Source organism: Octodon degus, unplaced genomic scaffold (assembly GCF_000260255.1).
Source record: "Octodon degus isolate 3935 unplaced genomic scaffold, OctDeg1.0 scaffold00003, whole genome shotgun sequence".
Lineage (NCBI taxonomy): Eukaryota > Metazoa > Chordata > Mammalia > Rodentia > Octodontidae > Octodon > Octodon degus.
The window spans coordinates 11,323,086-11,332,797 of record NW_004524579.1 but is presented as its reverse complement, the minus strand read 5'-3'; the positions used below and the strand labels follow the sequence as shown (position 1 = coordinate 11,332,797).

At 38.0% G+C, this 9,712-nt stretch overlaps 1 protein-coding gene across 1 annotated transcript in view; it reads left to right on the top strand.

Moving 5' to 3' along the window:
• The window catches only part of Znf396 (zinc finger protein 396), a 22,829-nt gene extending 13,571 nt beyond the window's left edge, over window positions 1–9,258 (top strand). The window contains exon 5 of the mRNA XM_023714301.1: window positions 9,227–9,258. The gene's annotated coding sequence lies outside the window, so the exon portion shown is untranslated. The remainder of the gene's footprint in view (window positions 1–9,226) is intronic.
• Window positions 9,259–9,712: the final 454 nt, after the last annotated feature.

Below are 9,712 nucleotides of genomic sequence, written 5' to 3'. Positions count from 1 at the left end.
CTGGTGGGCTGAGCTGGCCACACACACACACACACACACACACCTCTCTCTCTCTCTCTCTCTCTCTCTCTCTCTCTCATAAATAAATAAATAAAATTATAATGTAATTAATAACTGGCAACATTAAAATGTATGTGTATCTTTTAAAGAATGACACAGATTCAAGGAATGTTTCTGAAGTAAGTAGCATTCTGGGGTGTTTGTATAAGGGTAATTTTCATAATAAGAAGAAGGGGGTATGGAGCAAGACGATCCAAGACTACAAGACTGCTGAAGCACAGATGTTGACAAGTGGACCACTTTTCTGTAATAAATCAGCTGGAAATGTGTTTCAGGTACCACAAGACAGGCTTTTCTGGGTTAGTAAGATATGTCGTGAAGTGAGATGCTGGAGTTTGATGTGTTTATACAACTGAAGAAATCACTGAAGCTCAGCTTAAAGAATCCACCAAAGACAACAATTGTTCAAATCCAATTTTTCCAGTTTGTAACTTTTAAAGACATTTTTAGTGTATAATCTATCACATATAAATATCTAGCTGTATTCATATTTAATTTAAATCCCCATTTAAAATCACAGCTTTGTGTATTGTTAAAATTAGTCTAACATATCCTATAAAATACTCTCTTTTCTAGGGATTCTTGATCAATGTGTCACATTTTAGCATGTGTGCTGCCAATGTGAACACAACAAATGTGTCATAAAGTACATATGCATGGTACACCTATTGTTTTGTTTTTCATGGGGGTACAGTTAGCCACGATGGAAGCTGGCCTCAGAAGTGAAAGTCCTTGAGGAGGAAGAGGCTGGGAGGATTGTCTGGTAGATCCCTGATAAAGTGTAGTGTTTCATTCTCAGAAAATCCGTCCATATCTAGTGCTCAAAGTAACTTCATAAATGAATATAGAATTGTGCTGTGCTTAGCATACTGATAAACATAAGCTTTATAATGGGAGACAAATGTAAATTTTATTACACATTATTTCTTTTTTTTTTGTACTATCACATACATATGTTATATTTATGTAGTATTTCAAAGCTTGTAGACCAAAAATGTTATTTTTTTTTCAATAATACACTGCATACATTCTTCCCAGTGGTTAATTGCTGTACAAGATGCAGACCTGTGATCCTACTTACAAACACCATTAGAACAAATCATTCTATTCATTAAGAGAATGCAACTATATATCTATCCCAACCACTTTGAATACACAGATACAAAATGGACATTCATCGGTATACCCCATTTTTCCTAAGTTCCGTTATTGAATATTATAGGTGTGTAAACTCAGCAAAATATTCTAAAAGAGTCCAGTAGCCCATAATAGCATTGGGTCCTCTGTTTAACTGGCAATGTCAGAAATTATTGACCTGAGTCCCCCACAGCTCAACACAACAACATGGCTTTACTTCCTATATTTCGTCTTCATACTTTTCTACTGGATGGTTAAGACCAAGGTAAAGCAGGACCTGTGCAACAAGAGTTGTAGCTTTTTGGTCTGAGAAGGTCAGTGAAATGCCCTCACGATTTATTCTGAGATCCTATACCTCAGATTGTAGAACCTTTGTCAGATACACATTATTTCTAATGGTGATTCTGCTTTGTAGCACTAATGAATATGTATTGGGCTTTGTGTATAATAAGTTATTTTAAATGTAAGTATTTTGGGCTCATTTTCTTTATAACTAAAGAAAGGACCAAGTGATCTGTTAAAGCAACAAATGCTTCAGAGATAAATGTACTATGAATTACTGTTTACTTGTGGAAAGTTTTTTTTTTTAAGGTTGTACAGGAATAAGATGGAAGATTCCAAATCAAGTTTTCTGATTATTTGTCTTCAGTTGGTGAAATGATAAATTTTATAGGATCATATACTCTTTTTTTTTTCTTTTTTGCGGAACCGGGGTTTGAACTCAGGACCTTGCGCTTGCCAAGGAAGTGCTTATTCCACTGAGCTATGACCCCGGCCCGATCATATACTCTTTATTGTGAATAACCTGAACTTCAACACCACAGAGCGCTGTGTGTCACACACTTAAGTACCTGATGAATTGTGAAGAACATTACTGGGTACCCTGAAATATTTATTGTGCACTTACATGGGTCTCCTAGGGAGTAGATGATATTCATTTACCTAAAATGAGAATTACTATGATTTGAGCAAAGTTTGATAAAAATTATCATGATATTAGCACTCCTATTAGATTAACTAATGTCCAGGAATAATAAATACTCCAAAATGAAATTGGTATTATTTTGTAAGTGCTACTTCATCTGGGGCTTGGATTTTTTTTATTAATTTTTTCCATAATTTTATGAGAAACAAATAGCAATGAGACAGTTTGAGGCTTCGATATTACCAGTAATCCTGTCTTCCCTATTTATCTCCCTCCCTTGGTCTTCAAAGGCCAAGTTTGATATTCGTCACTGTCCTTAACCTTCCTGTACTAGTTTAGAATGCTTCTAGGTGCAAAAATCTGTCTTCAGAGATTAAACAGACAAGAGTTTATAACATGAAAACTGGAGAGTGGCTTGTTGCTGGCTCCAGGTACCATCTGAATAGTGACTGGTCAGGCTCTTGTCTCTGCCTTTCTCTTAGTATTTCCCTCACGCTTATTTTCTTAGGTTTTTTTTTTTTTTTTTTTTTTTATTTATTAGAGAGAGAGAGAGAGAGAGGAGAGAGAGAGAGAGAGTGTGGTGTGTGTGTGTGGCCAGCCCAGTCCACCAGGGGGCGGGGCTGGCTGGCATGTGGTGCTGGGGATCGAACCGCGGTCCCTGATGCTTTGCCAAGCTTGTTCCAAGTAGGTGCTTTAGACCACTGAGCCATCTCTCCAGCCCCTTTCTTAGGTTTTTGAGAGAGCTGTCCCAGCTCCAAGAACTACATCTGGAGTCTAATCAGGAAGAAAAGGGTGCCAGCCATATGCAGCAACCCTACAAATTCTGCTTGTATTCCTTGTTGGAGTGTATTGGAGGGAGACCAGCAGAGCCAAGGGGCACTGAATTTGACATTGCTGGGGTAGGCAATGGTGTTACCCACCCTGCTCCACTGACACCTTGATCTTTATGGGAAGATGACTGTTTTGCCTTCTGCTTTACAGAGAAACAGATGAGAATCCTTACAACTTCTTACCATGAAATTTCCAACTTGCTTATACCTCATCCACCATTTCCTTTTCCCATCCTCTGAAGATGCTAGAAGGGTCTCTTCTCTCTGATCTTCACTGCTGTTTCTCATCTCTGGCAGGCTTTGGCTGCTGGAACTCTCCACTCTACTCTTCATCTTCTGCCTTCCCTTAGGATCTACCTTTTAACATTTGAACATGCTTTTGTGACTCACCCTCCAACCCTAAGCTTTGCCAGCATGTATTTTCAAGTTGGCAGCAAAATTCTTAGTGAAGGGGAACATAATGGCTCCTAACTTTGTTCTCTGCACATTCACTTCCTTTTACCAGAATAATCTTTCTGAAGCACAAAATGTATCATGGCATTTCTTGCTTAAGATGTAGAGACTTCTCACTGCTTAAGGATCAACTCAGAACTGCTAAACACAGTTTTTGAGTCTGCATGAGATGAACCCAGCTTACCACTTAAGCTTTATTTCTTACCATTGGGCTCCGTTTGGTCACAGCCATTTAGAATTATCAGAAGCCTTTCCCTTGCCTGTGGGCCTCTGCATGTGTTCCTTTTGAACTCTAGGCAGCTTTTACATGTCATGTCATTTCATTTCTTTGTATCCTTCGGGTTGAGCATACATGGCACGTCTTCCAGGAAGCCTTCCCTAAGATCCCAAGCATGAGTTGAGGTGCACCATTGCACTCACCCATGGATTCAATTCCAGTCTGTTCTGACCCCTGGCTTTACATTTATCACATGAACGAAAATGCTTTTAAAATGTTAAGCTGTAGATATAGCCCGGGGAGCGGCTGGTGAGATGGTTCAGTGGTCTAAAGCACCTGCTTAGAACAAGCTTAGCAAAGCACAGGGACCGCGGTTCAATCCCCCAGCACCACATGCCAGCCAGCCCCGCCCCCTGGTGGGCTGAGCTGGCCACACACACACATACACACACAAATAAACAAATAAATAAATAAAATTTCAAAAATAATAAATATAGCCCGTGGAAGAGGAAGAGAATGAATGACACCTTGAGACGTAAGTCCTGAGGCCCCAGCAGTGAAAATAAAGGTTTACATGTCCCAGTCCTAAGAATGGTGAGACAATGAAAGTCAGGCACAGGGTATCCTTTCACCTGTGTATCCAACCTCTGGAGAAGTACTGGGGAGGGTCCTGAAAATAGAGAAGACTGTGCCCACTTGTCACTCAGTGCTTTGGGTGCAAAAATGCTGCTCAGGCAGCCTACACTCCAGTACTGAACTCCTGCATAATGACAGTAAGGCTATTTCCAAAACAATGAGATTCAGTGTGATCCCACAGTGTTACACATGAACTGCACATGCGTGGAGCTAACAGCTAGTGTGTACTACTGCATAGGTCCCCAAGCAGGCCACTAGGTGGTGCACACAAAAAACAGACCTGAATACACTAGAAATGTTTGAAAATCTGTTTGAGCACAGCTCACACAATGCAGATCAGAATTTGTGGGCTGACTCTAGACCAATTGCCTCATGAAAAAAATAGAAATCAACAAATTAATATTCTTCTCAGGATGTAAGTAATATCTAAAATTCCATAACATATTCAAAATGTGTACAATGCAATGCAAAATTTTAGCTATAAGAAGAATGAGTAATATCTCAGTTTCCAAAGCAAAAGAAACCCTAATTATAACAATGCCTAAGTGACAGATGTTAGAATTAATAAAAAATATATTAAAGCAGGTGTTTTTAACCATGCTGAAAAAGGGTAAATAAATGCAAAAGTCAGATACCAAGAAAGAAAGAATATAAAGGAACCAAATCAAAATTATATATCTGAAAAATATAGCACCTAAAACAAATTATTGACTAGATGGCCTCAATGGAAGAATGGAAGTGGCAGAAGAAACAGTGACATGCAATCCAAACAACACAGAGGCTGGGGATATAGCTCAGCTATATAAGTACCTGCTTGGCAAGTGCAAGGTCTTGAGTTCAATCCCCAGTACTAAATAAATAAACAAATATATAACAAAATAATAAATTAACAAATGAAAATTAACAAAAAAGAATATAGAGAATTAAACACGGGGACCAAGTGGGCTTTATTCCAGAATTGTAAGTTTGGCTCATTATTTAAAAATATGTCATTTTCTATTAGTTCATTGTAAAAGAAAGATTTATTCTTATATTGTCTGATAATGTCTATATCTTGTGACCAAAATAACTATTTTGAAGATGATATACATTATATTAACAATTGTTAATGATCTATTATCTTGTTTTGCAATTTTGTATCATTGCTTTTGGTGTTTTTTAAAAAAAATAAAAAGCACATCTATGCAAATTAAAAATAATAATAAAAATAAATTTAAAATGTCAAGGTAATTCATAGTAATAATAGTCTCAAAAGAAAAAATATACCACACAGTTGTTTCAATTGAAAGGTATCTGACAAAATCAGCATTCATATATGATGAGAATAGAAAGGAACTTCTCTAAAAAGGACAGCTACTAGAAAACTAGAGTTATTGGGCCAGCCAGGTAGCTCAGTGGACTAAAGCGCCTGCTTAGGCATATGCAGAGGCTGGGGGTTCGAGTCCTAGGACTGCAGTGCCGGCCCTGTCCCCGGGGCTCGATGAGACGGTGATTGATACTGGGCGTAATGGCACGTACCTGTAATCTCAGGCTTGGGAGGCTGAACACAGGAGCATCACTACAAGTCCGATCTATGTAGTGAGACCCTGTAGAACCTGCAGAACCTGTACTAAATTCATTTAAAAAAAAAAAAAGAAAGAAAAAGAAAACTAGAGTTATTATCATAAGTGTAAAAACCTGATACTTTCCCCCCAGGACTGAAACCAAAATAAAGACGTCCACCCTTCACTACTTGTTAGTCTTGATTTGTAAGTCCTGTACAGATTGGAAATTAGAAAATAAATGTCCCTAAATTTGCAGTTAACATGATTGTCCATATAGGAAATACTACTGGGTCTTTTTTTAATGCTCCTAATAGTAATGATGCAGTTTAGCTTGCGATCGCAAGATACAAAGTTGTCTTACTCAGTTTTGTCTGCTATAACAAAAACACCCCCAGACTGGTGTTAAAATAAAAGTAACAATTTTATTCTTTACTGTTCTGAAGGTTGGAAAGTAGAAGAGCAAGATGCCAGCTTACTCAGTGGTCTACAAGGGCCCTCTTCCTGGTTTGCAGACGGATGCCTTCTCCCTATATCTGAGGTGGGAAGGGGGACATCTGTCTTGGGTATTCTCGTAAGAATTCTGTGTTAGTTTGCCATTGCTGTAACTAAATACCTGAGGGGAAAAAGCAGCTTAAAGGAAAAAAAAATGTTATTTAGGTTCATAGTTTCCTAGGTTTTTGTCCCATAGTCATTTGTCTCTATTGCTTCTGTACTTACGGTGAGGCAAAATGCCACGCTAGGGAGCAAGTGGTAGAGCAAACTGTTCACCTAATGGCAGACGGGAAGTGGAGAGAATACGCCCTCCAAGAGCAGGCTCCCCGGGACCTGCTTCCTCCAAGTCGGCCCCACTTCCTACAGTTTCTACCACATCCAGCTAATCCACTGAACCACCAATCAGATCAGATCCTTCACAACCCAATCACTTCACAAAAGCCCCAAGACACACTAATTTTCCTTATGAAGGGTGCGTTCTCATGGACCTTCCAAAGGCCATCACAAATACCAAATACCTTTTCAAATACCATCACACCAGGGCTTACAGTTTGAATTCAACAATTTTTGGAGGACACAGTTTATAAACAAAAGTCAACATATTCGCACTTAAATACCACTTACAATACTTCCAAATTAGCAATTACTTAAGAGTAAACTGAAAAAGAAAATAAACTGAACCAAATATAGGCATCATATGTATTTTACTGCAAAACTCAGTTGAAGAATAAATGGAGAGATGTAAAATGTTTGTGGATTGGAAGATTCAACATAATTAATATGCCAATTATTTGTAAGCTGATGAATGCATATAATACAATTCTAATATAAATTCCAGCAGAATATCATTTAGAGATACAGGTACATTGATTCTAAAGATTCTATGGAATTCTAAGTGAAGTAGGATAGCTAAAACATTTTTTAAAAGAACAAAGTTGTAAGATACACACTACTACATTTCAACAACCGTCATAAAGTCATACTAATCAGGATGTGGTTTGACAAAGGGACAGATTTATCAATAAACAACAGATGAGATAGTTCAGAAATAGACGTACACAAAAATGGTTTTTTTCTTTTAAAAACTGGGGTTGGAACTCAGAGGTTCTCTGTCAATGAACTTCATCCTTAGCCCTTTTTTTAATTTTAATTTTGAGATAGGGTCTCCCTAAATTGCCTGGGCTGGTCTTGAATTTGTGATACCGCTACCTCAACCTTCCAAGTAGCTGGAACTAAAGGCATATGCTACCATGCTAGCTTCAAATTTATTTTTTATAAAGATGCAAATGTAATTCAATGGAGATAGAATAAACTTTTAATCAGATAGAACTGGACATCTCTAAAGATAAAATTTCTCAGCCTATAATTCATCAAAATTAATGCAGAATAAATTATATAATTTAAAGTGTAAAGCTATAAAACTTTTGAAAAACAAGAATATCTTCATGACCTTGTGTTATTCTTAGATATGACATTGAAAGCACTAAAGAAAAAATACTTATCAAAATTAAAAGGATTTAATCCATGAAATACACTAGTAAGATTATAAGATACAAACTAGAAACTGAGAAATGTTTTCAAATAAAAAATTATCTGGTAGTGTAGCCACTCTGGTAAAGTATTTCTCAGTGTCCTCTAAAACGAAACATATACTTACCATGTGATTCACTAATTCCACTTTTAGATGTTTACTCTAGAAAGATAAAAACATATTTTATATAAAAACCCATCTGCAGGTTTATAGTAGCTCTGCTCATAAATCTGCAAATGTAGAAACAAACTAAAAGTCTTTCTAAAGTTGAATGGATAAACAACTTTGAGACATACAAGTAGAACTCTGCTGAGCAATACTCAGCCATAAAATGGAAAGAAATATGTTGAAAGATACTATTCCTAAGAGGTTACATGCATCCCCTCCCTGTTACATCTCTCCCCCCCCCCACCGTGATATCAGGGACTGAACTCAGGAACTTGCACTACTGAGCTATCTCGGCAGCCCCCATTACATACTTTTCTTTTTTTCTTTTAAAACCAAAGCATTTATTTTGAGTGATTGCTGCAATTCTCAAGAACTGGATGCTGCAACAGCTGCTCTCTTGGGTTTAGGTGTCGTTCCTTCACGGAATCCACACCTGAATCTGTGATATACAATATTTAGGTGCCTCATTCGACCAGTTCCGGTGGTATTTCGCCTTTTAGCCTTTGCACTCCAGTCATACTTTCTCTTGCGCTTGGCAGGATAGCTATATTTGCCACAAGTCGACTTCTGAAGGTGGTAGGCCGTAGAGCCATAGCCGCAGCACAACGTGTGCGTCTTATTGTGGCACTTTCCAAAGGATGACGTTCCCTTGTCATCTCCCTTGTGCTGCTGAGACCAAAGAGCCGCCCCCCCGCCCCCCGCCCCTCCCCACCCCCGGCACATACTTTTAAATAAAACCTATCTGTAAAGCCAAGTGGAAATGACTCTTAGAAAAAAAAAAATTAAAGATACATACTATGTAGTTCCACTTGTATTACATTTTGGACAAATCAGAACTGCTGAACTTAGTAACAAGTCAGCATAGGTTAAGAATGTCAGAATAGGGCTGGTGAGATGGCTCAGTGGTCTAAAGCACCTACTTAGAACAAGCTAAGCAAAGCACAGGGACCGCGGTTCAATCCCCCAGCACCACATGCCAGCCAGCCCCTCCCCCTGGTGGACTGAGCTGGCCACACACACATAAATAAATAAATAAAAATTAAAAAAAAAAAAAGAATGTCAGAATAGGGTGAGGAAGCCTTCATGAAGCTTTAAGAAGTGATGGAACTATTGTGTGTTGTGGTTTTGGTGATAGTTTCACGAATCTATCTGTTAAAATTCACAGAACCTTATGTCAAAAAAAGTCAAGTGTAGTGCATGTTAATTTTTTCAGAGAGCAAAATGCTACACAAGGGGCTGGGGAGATGGCTCAGTGGAATAAACGCTTCCCTGGCAAGCGCAAGGTCCTGAGTTCCATCCCTGGTTCTGGAAAAAAAAAAAATGCTACACAAGAAACAGAACCACAATTTCATTCTTTGAGAGATTAATACACTTGATAAATCTCAAGCAAACAATAGAAAAGAGAAATCAGGCATTAACAATTTTGAGAATGAAAGGATATGTTGATAAGTTCATTCTTCCCTTTTGTTCTATTTATAGCTAATCATTTTTTTAACTTGTAGTACATAAAAAACTCATCCTTAGGGGGCCGGGGAGATGACTCAGTGGAATAAGTGCCTCACTGACAAGTGCAAGGGTCTGAGTTCAATCCCCGGTTCCACAAAAAAAAAAAAAAAAAAAAAAACCTTAAATAAACCTAAAACAAAGGAAAAGAAAGAAAAATAAGACAGGAGACAGCAATAAAGAGCCTATAGGGGATGGGGAGGTAGTTCAGTAGAA